At 35.8% G+C, this 12,042-nt stretch overlaps 1 protein-coding gene across 4 annotated transcripts in view; it reads right to left on the bottom strand.

The window, feature by feature from the left end:
- ZBTB20 (zinc finger and BTB domain containing 20) overlaps positions 1-12,042 on the bottom strand; it is an 831,659-nt gene that overhangs the window by 466,236 nt on the left and 353,381 nt on the right. The gene's annotated exons all lie outside the window — the stretch shown is intronic.

The raw sequence follows: 12,042 nt of genomic DNA on the forward strand, positions 1-12,042 counted from the left end.
GAAGCAGTCATTATCCAGAAAAATGGTTTTCCAATGTGAAGCAGCATGTTAATTTGATTTCACTGAATTGAAAATTTTAAGATGAAATAGGAGATGGGTTCCTATAAGGGGTTAGTGTGCAACTAGACTCCATCTTTTACCAACCAAAACAGAACATCTGGGTGGGTACAATGCATTAACATTTAAAAAAAACTTTATAAGTTTTAACATGCAGCTAGAATTAGGAAGTTCTGAGATAAAATGATCCTGAGTTGGGGGAGCTAAGAGTAAACAAGTGAAGGTAATTTTAAAAGTCGGTTAGGGTCTGGAGCATACTGAGATGAAGGGAAGAGAAATTTAGAATTATAAATAGCAAAAGATCCACTCAAGCTAGAAAAGATTAAGTATCCTTTTAGAGTTAGAAGTAGAAGAGGCATCAGTTATAAGGATAATTAATATCTAGATTATAAGGATCTGCTATTATAAAACTTATACTAGAACAAAAGTCATGAAAATGGTCTGCAGAAGTCATGAGGTGAGAATAAGATCAACAGGGAAATATTTAAGCAGATTATAGAGTTCTGAAAATGTCATCAAGTCTCTTGATTGTGTATATTTTTTGTTCAATTTAAACACTTGTCCTGAGGTTTATAAGTGAAACATGTTGTAATTTATCACCTAAGTAAACATTTATCTTATATACAAAAGCATGGTGAATACACACACACACACACACACACACACACACACACACCCCGACATTTTCATTAACAAGAACTAGTACCAACTAGAGCTCAGGAAATATTTGTTGATTAAATGAATCAGTCTACTTAGAGTATGCATTTTCTTTTGTGCTACAGAAGTTGAGGCAATAGAAATGAAAATAAAACTTCTGTGTGCTGATTGATTTTCTCAGTCTGCTTATCTGAGAATTAAAGAATTTTAAAAATAATTTTATTTATTAATTTGCAAACTTCTTTAATAATAGATGTTCATTGTAACTAGTGAAACAACAAAAACTGTTTAAAGAAAAAATAAATAATCTTTCCTGATTCATTTTTTTGTTTCCAACTCTGTGAAATAACCAATGTGAAAAATATTGTATGAATTATTTTCTATAGCTTTCTTCATGTTCATATAAACATACACAATATATTTATTCATAAATACTCATTACCATGAAAATTATGGTCATTCTTCCAGGTTAATAGCTATAGATATAATTCATTCTTGTCCTAATAGTTGCATTATCTTCAATAACATGGATGTATCATCTGTCCATATCATATGATACGCATGTAGTCAAATTCATGAAATCATTATACTTTTTTTTTTTCTTACAAATTTTACCAAAAGTTTACTATATTTTTATACAGGATGCTCAAAAAATGCTGAAGACCTATCTGGTACCAGCTTTGGTGACTGAGAAAGAAAATTAGTGAGGTACTCCTGTTTTTTTGCCCTCCAGAAAGTCACCGACTATAATAAGAGAGACATAACAGTAAGTTTATTTTTTTAATTTGAGAGAACCTTCTCAGAGAATTTATAGTAACAAATGCTTTCAAAGCAACTGTTTAAAATAAGTAATATATCACTAGCAATTCATTCTTGATTGTTTCCAACGTATGATCAGTACTTAGTAACAACAGAAGACCTCCCTAGATGATGACTCAAAAACAAATTTCCAACCACTAAGAGCTCAGATAAAGGACCTTACTCTTGAGACCTCAAAGTGATTTACATTTTCACTAGTACTTCTATTGTAATATATGATATTTATAAACTAGCCTTATTCCATGGAACTCTAAATATTTAATACTCCATATATATCATTTGACTTTTTTGCATATGTCTTTAAGATAGGAGAAAACGTCCCCTACAGATAAGGAAAATGATCTTAAGACAAAACTGACAACACCTGAATCAAGTCTCCAGCTAGCCCTATACTCTTCCCTTTCAATTATACTTGCTGCCTCACTAGTGGTAAGTGCAATTATAATGTAGATGGTGTTATGTCATCAATTAGAGAGTCTCACTTAGCTTGATATAATCAGTTTTTATTTAAAAATGAGAGCTTTCCATGCAAACTGTTTTTCTATGTCCTAAAAGGCTGGTGACTAAAACTTCACTGACAAGTTTTTTTAGGTGAGATGAGCGTAAGTTAACTACTGAGCAGCCAGAGTCTAGTCAGGCCCCTCAGACTTTCCAATGTTACAAGAAGATGAGCAAATATGGGGTTAGTTGTGTAACCCAGGTTCATAGCTGTACCTGCCAACCCTAACCTAGAGCAGGGAAGAGAACACTGACGGTAACAATGGCAACAGTAACAATGCTACACATCTATCACTTGTTGATTATCTAACAAAGTCTTAAAATATCAAGTAATGTAAGCAAAGAACAATTCAGTGAAATTTTAGCAAAGGTTAGGCAAATTTTATACGGTCAAGATAGTACATTTGCAAACAAGTAGAAGACCTTGTCAAAAATCTGAATCTTCTAATATCCAGTAACTCTCTTGTCCGAGCCAATTTATTTTCCTACATCTTTGAAGACATTTTATTATAAAAGGTTATAACTGAGCATTCGACACTAATCAGAAGAGTGATCTTCATTCTGTATTCAGCGTCTCCTGACCCCCTGAAAGAAACTCAGCTCAGCATGGCCTCCTCCCTTTTCCAGTTGACTCAGAGAATGGTGCTTTCAAATTGTCTTTTGGGATACATGAAGGGGTGCATTTAGAGCCAACCTGAAGTGTAACACTCTTTATTGTTCCTGAGAAACGTGTGCCTAATTCCCTAGAAATTTACTGTTTCAAAGAGTCACAAGCTCCTGATTGCTTCTCATCAGTCTTGAAGAGATTAGATAAGCTTCCTCCCTCTTACAAAAGCTTTTTCTTCATTCAAAATTCCTTTGAGAACAAAACATTGAACCAGAATTGGATTTTTAACAAAATATTATAAGATTGTTGAAAACATCTTTTTTCTCCTGAGGAGACCCAGCAATTCAAAAGATATATTAATGCACATTCTGATTTAGGACTACTAGCAACATATTGCAAAGAGCAAGGTGGTGACAAAGAACAAAGTCCCTTCTGCTAAGCAGGAAAGATATTTTTTAACTGGCTTACTTTAGAAGACTTGAATGGACTGCTAAGGGCTTTCACACAGATAATCTCAAAAGTCAAAGCTCAAGAAGCAGGGGGAAGAAACAACTACTGGAGGACCCTAACAGGTAGCATTGCCTCTAATTACCGTAAAATTGTTATGTATACTGATGCCCCACATCCCATTCCCAGACTCAGATTATTATTCTACAGTGAGAGTTGGCTTTAGAACACTTGTTTGAGTGTGTCAGTAATAGAAAATGACCTCTTCAGAAATGGGGGTGTTTACATGCAGTGCTCCTGAAGTTGGCACACATGGAAGGTAATTCAGGGTTATGTTTGCAGTGGCACCCGTCATCAGCAATGTTTCAATCCCAGTCCATCTCTCTGTCCTGTATTTTTTTTTTATTATTATACTGTAAGTTCTAGGGTACATGTGCTGTGCAGTACGTGCAGGTTTGTTACATATGTACATTCATTTTCAATGTAGTCCTCAGTTGTCTTTAGAAAATAGTGCTAGCAATTCATAAGCATGTTTGAATTTTCAAAGTTTTGCTTTTTTTTTTTGAGATGGAGTCTTATTTTGTTGCCCAGGCTGGAGTGCAATGGTGCAATTTCGGCTCACTGCAACCTCTGCCTCCCAGGTTTAAGTGATTCTCCTACCTCAGCCTCTTGAGTAGCTGGGATTTCAGGTGTCCGCCACCATCCCCGGCTAATTTTATTTGTATTTTTTAGTAGAGATGGAGTTTCACCATGTTGGTCAGGTTGGTCTCGAATTCCTAACCTCAGGTGATCCACACGCTTCGGCCTCCCAAAGTGACGGGATTACAGACATGAGCCACCACGCCTGGCCTCAAAGTTTTACATTTTTTACAGTAGCAATAAGGCTGAGTACCTTCATAGGCCTTTACCTCTGATCACACTTATAAGGCTTTAATTAAGTTAGTCTTAAGAAGAAAAATGTAAACCAAACCCCAATTATTAAACATTGAAATTATTCCTTCTTATTGGTCTAATAATTACAATTTTTTACTTCTCATTCATTTTTCAAAGGTTTTTTTTCAGTATGATCTAGGTCATTGGAACTATTATATGTGATATGATGGGGTGTTGGGCACAGACACACAGTAAATCAAGATGATGCAGAAATGAAAGTCTAATGCTAAAGATTTTACCAATCTTCCCACATCCCCATTTTTCAAAGGAGGAAACATATAGAGGACATTATATTTATTTCCAGCCACGATGATATAATTATAAAGCCAACTTCTCAACACACTCTCTCTTTTTTGGGAAGTCTATGACAGCAGGTATTACAATTCTACTTTGCCAGATGAGGTGTGTAAACCATAGAAAACTAGCATCCAAGAGAAGAACAGACTTGGATGTGGGTAGAATAATAGGAGGAACACTTACAGTCAGATAGATCAGAGTATGAATGCAGGCTTAGGCCTTTTTCTACTAAAATGTATACAGCAATGTAATCTCACTGAGCCTCAGTTTCTGATACTGTGAACTAAGGATTATGACATCAATCTACAGTCAATGCTGTAAGAATTAAATGTGAAGAATTTTATGGAGAGGGCATCTGCTAAATGTAACTATTTTTCTTACCCTCCTAAATTTTTTCAGTCTTTTAGACATTTGGGCTATTAGAGAACTGATGACCTCTGTGACCACACTAGCTCAGGCAATAACTAAATGCAACAGTTTTAAAAACACCAAGCAGGGCCAGGCGCGGTGGCTCAAGCCTGTAATCCCAGCACTTTGGGAGGCCGAGACGGGCGGATCACAAGGTCAGGAGATCGAGACCATCCTGGCTAACACGGTGAAACCCCGTCTCTACTAAAAATACAAAAACTAGCCGGGCGAGGTGGCGGGCGCCTGTAGTCCCAGCTACTCGGGAGGCTGAGGCAGGAGAATGGCGTAAACCCGGGAGGCGGAGCTTGCAGTGAGCTGAGATCCGGCCACTGCGCTCCAGTCCGGGTGACAGAGCGAGACTCCGCCTCAAAAAAAAAAAAAAAAAAAAAAAAAAAAAAAAAAAAAAAAAAAAAAAAAAAACACCAAGCAGGAGATAGCACAGAGTTTGAATCAGTTAGGTCTAATAGTAATACACACCTCACTTACTGGCTTTGCAATTTTAGATGCTACTTAATCATTCTGGGGCTCAGTTTCTTCATTATAAAATGGGAATGGTTCCTACTTTGCTGGGTAGTTGCTGAGTGTGGTAGCAAGGATTACAGACAACTCTTATAAAGTATCTGGTATATTAGGTAAAAGTATTGTAATATATATTGTTCAGATTTTTTATTAATTAAGGTCTGTACATAGACTCATCTCCTGTACTTAATATTTCTTTTTCTACCCAAGACCTTGAAAGGGTTATGACAGGGGCTTTGATCACATATTAGCTGGTTTGGCTGTGGTAACTTAGCTCCTGAGTATTGGGATTACAGTACCAGCCCTGCCATTAACTATTTAACTATGACTTGGATAGGAATTCTAGGCCTGAATTTTGTTCGTCTCCAAAATGAAGAGGCTAGAATAAATAATTCCTAAGATTTCATGTTGCTATAATATTTTCTGGTTCCAGGGTCTTTTTACTGAGCTATAGCAGATAAATCCTCATATCTTTAGAGCTTACGCTACTTCTCTATGGTTTAATTTCCACATTCCATCTACTCTATTTCTTCTTTAATTGCAAAAGGGGATAATTTCCATTACTTTGCAAACAAACCAATATCTCTATTCTGGCTTAGTGGCATACCAGGTTATTAATGCATCATACTTAAAAAAAAAAAGCCTGGATTGTTCTTCAATCCAGAAATCTAGTACTGTTGTAGGTAGTAATAATGAGAATAATGATGATTTATTTTCAAAGTTTTCTATGCCTCCAGGTCCCCGGTCATTGCACATGATAAAATACACCAAAATTAAAAATGAGATTAAGGTTTAACAGATAAAAAATACAGTCTAGGAAGAAAACACATTTTTGGTATGCATCTCTACATTACACAACAGCCACTTAAAAAATAAACAAAAATAAATCCGTTAACCAACAACAGAATTTTAATAATTATTAACTAGAAAGAAAATAAAATTAACTTGACCTTATCTTAGAAGGTTGTCGGATATCTACTCAGTTTATGCAAGTGAAAAATATGTTTTGAAGTATAAGACCTCAATTTCAGAAGTCCAAGTTCTCCTCAAACTCAGAGGTAAACCTTCAGGAAGGATTTAAAATAAATGTATGGATTTTATTAGCATGTGTATATTATTTACCTTTGAATTAATTTTGATCTTGTCCTATTCTTGAGCTATCCTTCAATTGGTATTTTTGTGTGTATCCACTATGTGCTTTCCCACTGCATTAGGAATAAAATTTAAATTCCTCACTCTGGCATTTCTCTGACCACAGCTCCAGCCATTCTCCTGCTTTGCTCACTTTGCTCTGGCCACTCTGAAGTCCTTTTAGTTATTTGAATACAGAAAGTCTGTATTCAAAGCTTTGCATTTGAATACAGGATTTTGTATATGCAGTTTCTATCTGGAGCTTTCTCCCCTCCCATATTCCCTTCCCTACCCCAAATTCTTCACCTGGCTGATATTAATTTCTGTCCTTCAATGCTGAACTCAAAGGACACTCTCTCTGAGAATTCTGTCCTGAGCACCCAAAGGACAGTATAAGAGATTTCCCCCACTCAGTGTTGTCTTGCATACATAACTCTTTACGGGGACCACAGTTTGTAATGCTGTAACAATGTTTGCATTTATTTCACGTCTAATTTCCTTAGGAGACTATCAATTTCATGATGAAGGTGTAAGGGATCATTTCTATATTTCTAGTATTAAGCATAGTTGAATAATGAGTTAATGATTCTATTGTGGTAGATTCAGTAGGGCTAAGAAATATTAATTAAATATGGACTACTCCCTTAAAATTTTATTTTCTAGTAAGGGAATAAGGCATACAGATAAAGTGCTATAAAATGTAGAAAGTAATTCGTGTCTCAATAAAAGTGTAGATGAGTATTGTATTAGTTTCTTAGAGCTGCTGTGACAAGTACCACAAATTTGTTATATTTATTATGTATTTATTATATTGGGTACTGTCAAAGGCATGATACCAAGAACAAAATTTAACAGTTTTGGAGGCTATAAGTCCAAAATCAAGTTGTCAGCAAGGTCACTACAGGTGGTAAGTAAATTTGGTGTTTAGGGGAGAGTGGATTGTTTCTGTCCAGGTCAAAGAAAGAAGGATTCATGAAATTAATAACATTGGAAATGAACTTGGTAGGATGGGTTGGGTTTGCATATGAAAAAATTGAATGATGGACATTCCAGATGCTGGAACAATATGAATAAAGGTAAGTGAGAGAACTTGGCCTGAGTATGCAGTACATATAACCGGGTAGGTGACAATTAACTAAGAAATGGGATTATAGTTAGATTTTACGATGCCATGTATATCGATCAGGGATTGTTATACATAGAATTATTGAAAGTTTTGTCTGAACAAAGGCGACATAATCTTAGTGCTCCTGTTTTAGAAAAGTTAATGGGGCAGCAGTGTTTAGGATAAACTGATCTCCCTGCTGCATCTCTTCCAATTAGGAGATTTTTGCAAGCAAGAGAAGATAAAATCCTGACTAGAACAGAGATATCAAAGAAAGAGAATGAGACTTGGCCACTTACTGGACATCTAGGAGGAAGAAGAGGAAAGAATGATATATTTTGAATAAAGATGTCCTAGAGAATTGGAGTTAGAAAAGCTAGGATAGTCAAAAGGAGGATGGTTTTTAGGTAGAGGAATAAATTTAGCTTTGATATACTGACTCAGAGAAACTAGAGTGATTTCTAGTTGAAGATTTAAATAAGGATGTTGGAAATATAGGACTGAAGTTTTGAAGACATATCAGGACTGGAGGTATAAATTTCTGAGTTATCCATAGTGAAATAATTGCAGTCGTGTAATTCTGAGAAGCTGTGTCAAGTCATGAGAAGAGTATGAATGTGGAGTAGGACAGAGGTGATCACATTCTGTGTCTACTATTTACCTGTTGTATAACCTGGGGCAAATTGCTTAACTTCATCATTTTCTCATATATAAGGAAGAAAATAATTTTATCCCTTAATTAGGATTACATGAGTTAAATACTTAAAAGCTCTGTCATGTTTAAGCTGCTTTTATATTTTGGGGCATAATTCTCAATAAGAAATACACTTATTTTGCCATCTAGTATCTTAAAAATACGTGATGTGCTTTAAAAAATATTTATTTTCCTGTGATTCTAGTACATGTGATCTTTTAAACTTTCATGGCCTAGTAATGAGTTACAACCCACACTTTGGAAAACTGATCCTCCCATACATTATGGTTCTCATCCAATTCCTCCTCTAGTCACTGGCCCCAACAAGCATTCTGAAATCACACCAATACTATTCAATGTTCTCTTGACTTTCATTTATAGGCTTCTTGATAGTATCACATTATTCTTTCACGGTCCAGAAAAAAATGATAACCATTTACTTCCTCTGCTATACCATATAACGTTTTGTCTATAAGAAAGATGTGTTTTTCCCAGATAAATTATGAATTCCTTAATAACAGAAAATACGTGTTATTTATCTGTGTTTCTTGGTAAAATATTTTGTTCATAGGAGGCACAGAATATTAATTCATTATTATAAAGAAAAGGGAGAAGAGGTTTGAAGAGAGAACTTTGTCGGACATCTACATCTAGGACCCTGCTCTGGTATCGCCATGTCTCAATTCCTCCTTCTTCTCTATATGCCAAAGCTTCCATGGAATTTTTAAAGGGCAGAACTATTGTCTCTTTCTCTTTGAGGCATAAAGACTCAGGCCACTGACTTTCAGTATATGGCAGAGAGAGGGAAGGCCTGGATGGGTTAATTAAAATAATGGAAGAAACTAGAAAATGTACAGAATTTAGCTTTGGGTAAAATAACAGAAAGGTTTTTACCATAGCCTCCTTGGGTCGGTAAATGACAGAATCCAATGAAAGCAATGTGAAACAAATGACCAGAGCAAGTAACTCATTTTAAAATATTAAAGCTTATTTCTTTTTTTTTTCCGACTCTGGAAAACGTGCCTGTGACGGAAATGACCCTGGCAACAGTGACACTCTGACACCATGCAAGGTGCACATCCTTGGGAAGTTTGAATTCCACGTCACAATGGCTCTGTTCAGATTACTGGTTTCATCATGCCTGTAAGCCCAATTAAACTACTGGAGTTTCTAGTGGTCTTATGTCCACTTTGTAAATCATCATAAAGAATAATAAGTCTACCAAATAAATTTGCCTCTACAGGACTCGTTGCTCAACCAAAGGCATGATACCAGGAACAAAATTTAAAAAACAAAAACAAAAACAAACAAACAAACAAAAACCCCTTTTGATAACAACCAATGTTTTCAGGATATTCCTTTATATATGAATTTGAGATTTTGATGAAAGGGACTACAGTTCAACAAGTCTCAATAAATGAACCCAAGGGAATTTGTTCCTCAGGAAACATTTCTCAGACCCTGACTGTAGAGGAAAGGTTGAAGCCTCAGATTGTAAATTCAGATAGACTACCATGTCTAGGTCTCTAAGGATGACCCGTGATGGTGGTCAATATGCTTTGTGTAACGTTTGTGCCCTACCCTGTGCCTCAATTTACTTATTTAAAAATGAAGTGATTAGACTTTGTTTCTTACATCCTTTCCCACTATAATGTTTGGCAATGCTCTGCCCTTACATTTGCCTAAACTTTTTAATCTTAAAATATATAAAATGTTTTTATAAAATTCTTCTATGTCATTAAATGTTATTGAACATCATTTTAGTATTGCCTCAGAGGTCAAGTTTTATGAGAGCCTTAATTTGCATCACCAGAAGCTCATTTAATAAAAATGAAAGAATCCCTTTTGGAAATAAATTTTAAAAAGTGATGGTGGGGAAGAGGGACAGAGAAATGTATGTAAAAAAGAAAACAAACAAACAAACAAACAAACAAACAGGAAACTGAACTTAGAAGGTGTCAAATGGTTCTGAGTTCTAAAGAATACTGTGGTCATATTAGTGTTGAAAAGTTGGTCCTAGCATTTTATGCACTAAAAGTACATTCTGCTAATGGTTCCTTCCCAAATCCCTGGTCTCTTGACCCAATATTTATTGTACCACTTGTCCCGTTTCCCTGAAACAAAATCTATCATATGGCAATAAGGCAAACTGAGGTATCAGAGCATCATCTACCCTGGAATTGGGCACATTTATCTGTGGAGTCAACTCTACTGTGTGGAATATAAAACACACAACTTAAGTGGAAAACTGCTGAAGACCATTTCATGGGTGAAAAGGATGTGGTATGAATGGGCAATTCTCACTTTGGTCAGGAAAAAAAAATGTAAAGTCAATGAGGTAAGGGGCTGGGAGATGGATGCCTCATATGATATGATAAGCAGAAAGGTTGTGTTTGGCAAATTCCTTGACCATCTTCTTCCTGACTGTCAAAAACTGTATTCGACCTGTGTTTACAATAAATATTCTCTGATAGCATGAACCCTGGATTTCTGACTTTTAAAAAGTTTTGAAATTAAACTAATAACAGCTGTTTCATGATTACATATTATTGTATCAAGGGTTAGGAATTACAAAAATGAGTAAGAAAGAGCCCCTGCTCTTAGAGACCTTACTGTCTGTGGGTTTGAACTGTTGTAGTTATGACAACAATAACAATAATCATCATTTATTCACTGATATCAGCCAGGCATCATGCTCAGTGGACGACATACACAAACTGCCAAACTCTCCTTCGTTTCACCAGATGCAATGACAGTGAGGTGACCTTGCTCTGTCAATGCATCATCTCTTAACAAAAATGAACTTAGCAGGAATTCACACCACAGGCAGAGACATGTAAGCAATTCCAGAACTGTCTACTCTCAACACACAAGAACTACAGTCAACAAAAATGCAGTGAACTAGAGTGAAAAATGGAAGCCATTGTCTGAATCACCTTTAGTGTACTCTGTTGATTGGGGGCTGTGACACTCTAAAAACCATGATGCAGTAGACTCCACATCTGGCATTCCAACAATGGAAGATTAAGTGTTTTAAGACTCTTAGTGAAAAAACTTGCAATACATTAAACTGTAAAACTGAGGAAGACATCATAAGCTTCTGGATTTTATTACCAAAATGTACATTTTGATCTAAAATTAAAAATAAAAACAGATTGACTTTCCTTGTAGTATTTCACAACCTTTGAGTGCAGCATTAAAAATGCTTTTCTTTTTTTCTTCACCAACTATAAGCTTCTGTTTTCTTACCCTGGGCGTCTGAATCTTTTATATGCTTGGGTTCTATTCACTGCCTGTTATTCAGACGTTGAAATCCCAAATGTTAATTGTTCTTCCAAGTACATTGACAAAACAGCAGCTAAATAAGGGTAGACCAGACTGTGGTAGACTCTGACATGCATTTATGGAACAATGGGGCTCTGAGAGACAGCCTTGTAGCTCACGGGAAGACATAAGATGTGCTATTTTGACTGCTTCGTAGCAGAATGGGGAACACACGCACACAAGGGAATTATGCATTTTACTTAGTTTTGCCCAAAGTCCTCAAGGCAACAGAATCTTGTGATGTCATCATGAACTTTATTTCTCTCCATTTCCATTGACACAAAGGCTAAAAACTTCTAATGACATCACAAAGGAAAAAGAAATCTACTTTGATTCCGTAAGAAATCTTTTACCTTCAGTGAGAGTGGTTTTAAAAAAAAAAAATGCAAGAATCTTTCCAGACAGGGTGTGTGTCACTGTGCTCATGCACAGTGGGTGACACCCTCTCTAATGAAATTCAAACCAGCCAAAAGAAAGGATTCACAATTTAGGTTGGATAAAAAAGACATCCTGAATATTGAGACCAACAACTTTTTTTTTTTTTTT

This window comes from Rhinopithecus roxellana, chromosome 1, assembly GCF_007565055.1.
Source record: "Rhinopithecus roxellana isolate Shanxi Qingling chromosome 1, ASM756505v1, whole genome shotgun sequence".
NCBI lineage: Eukaryota > Metazoa > Chordata > Mammalia > Primates > Cercopithecidae > Rhinopithecus > Rhinopithecus roxellana.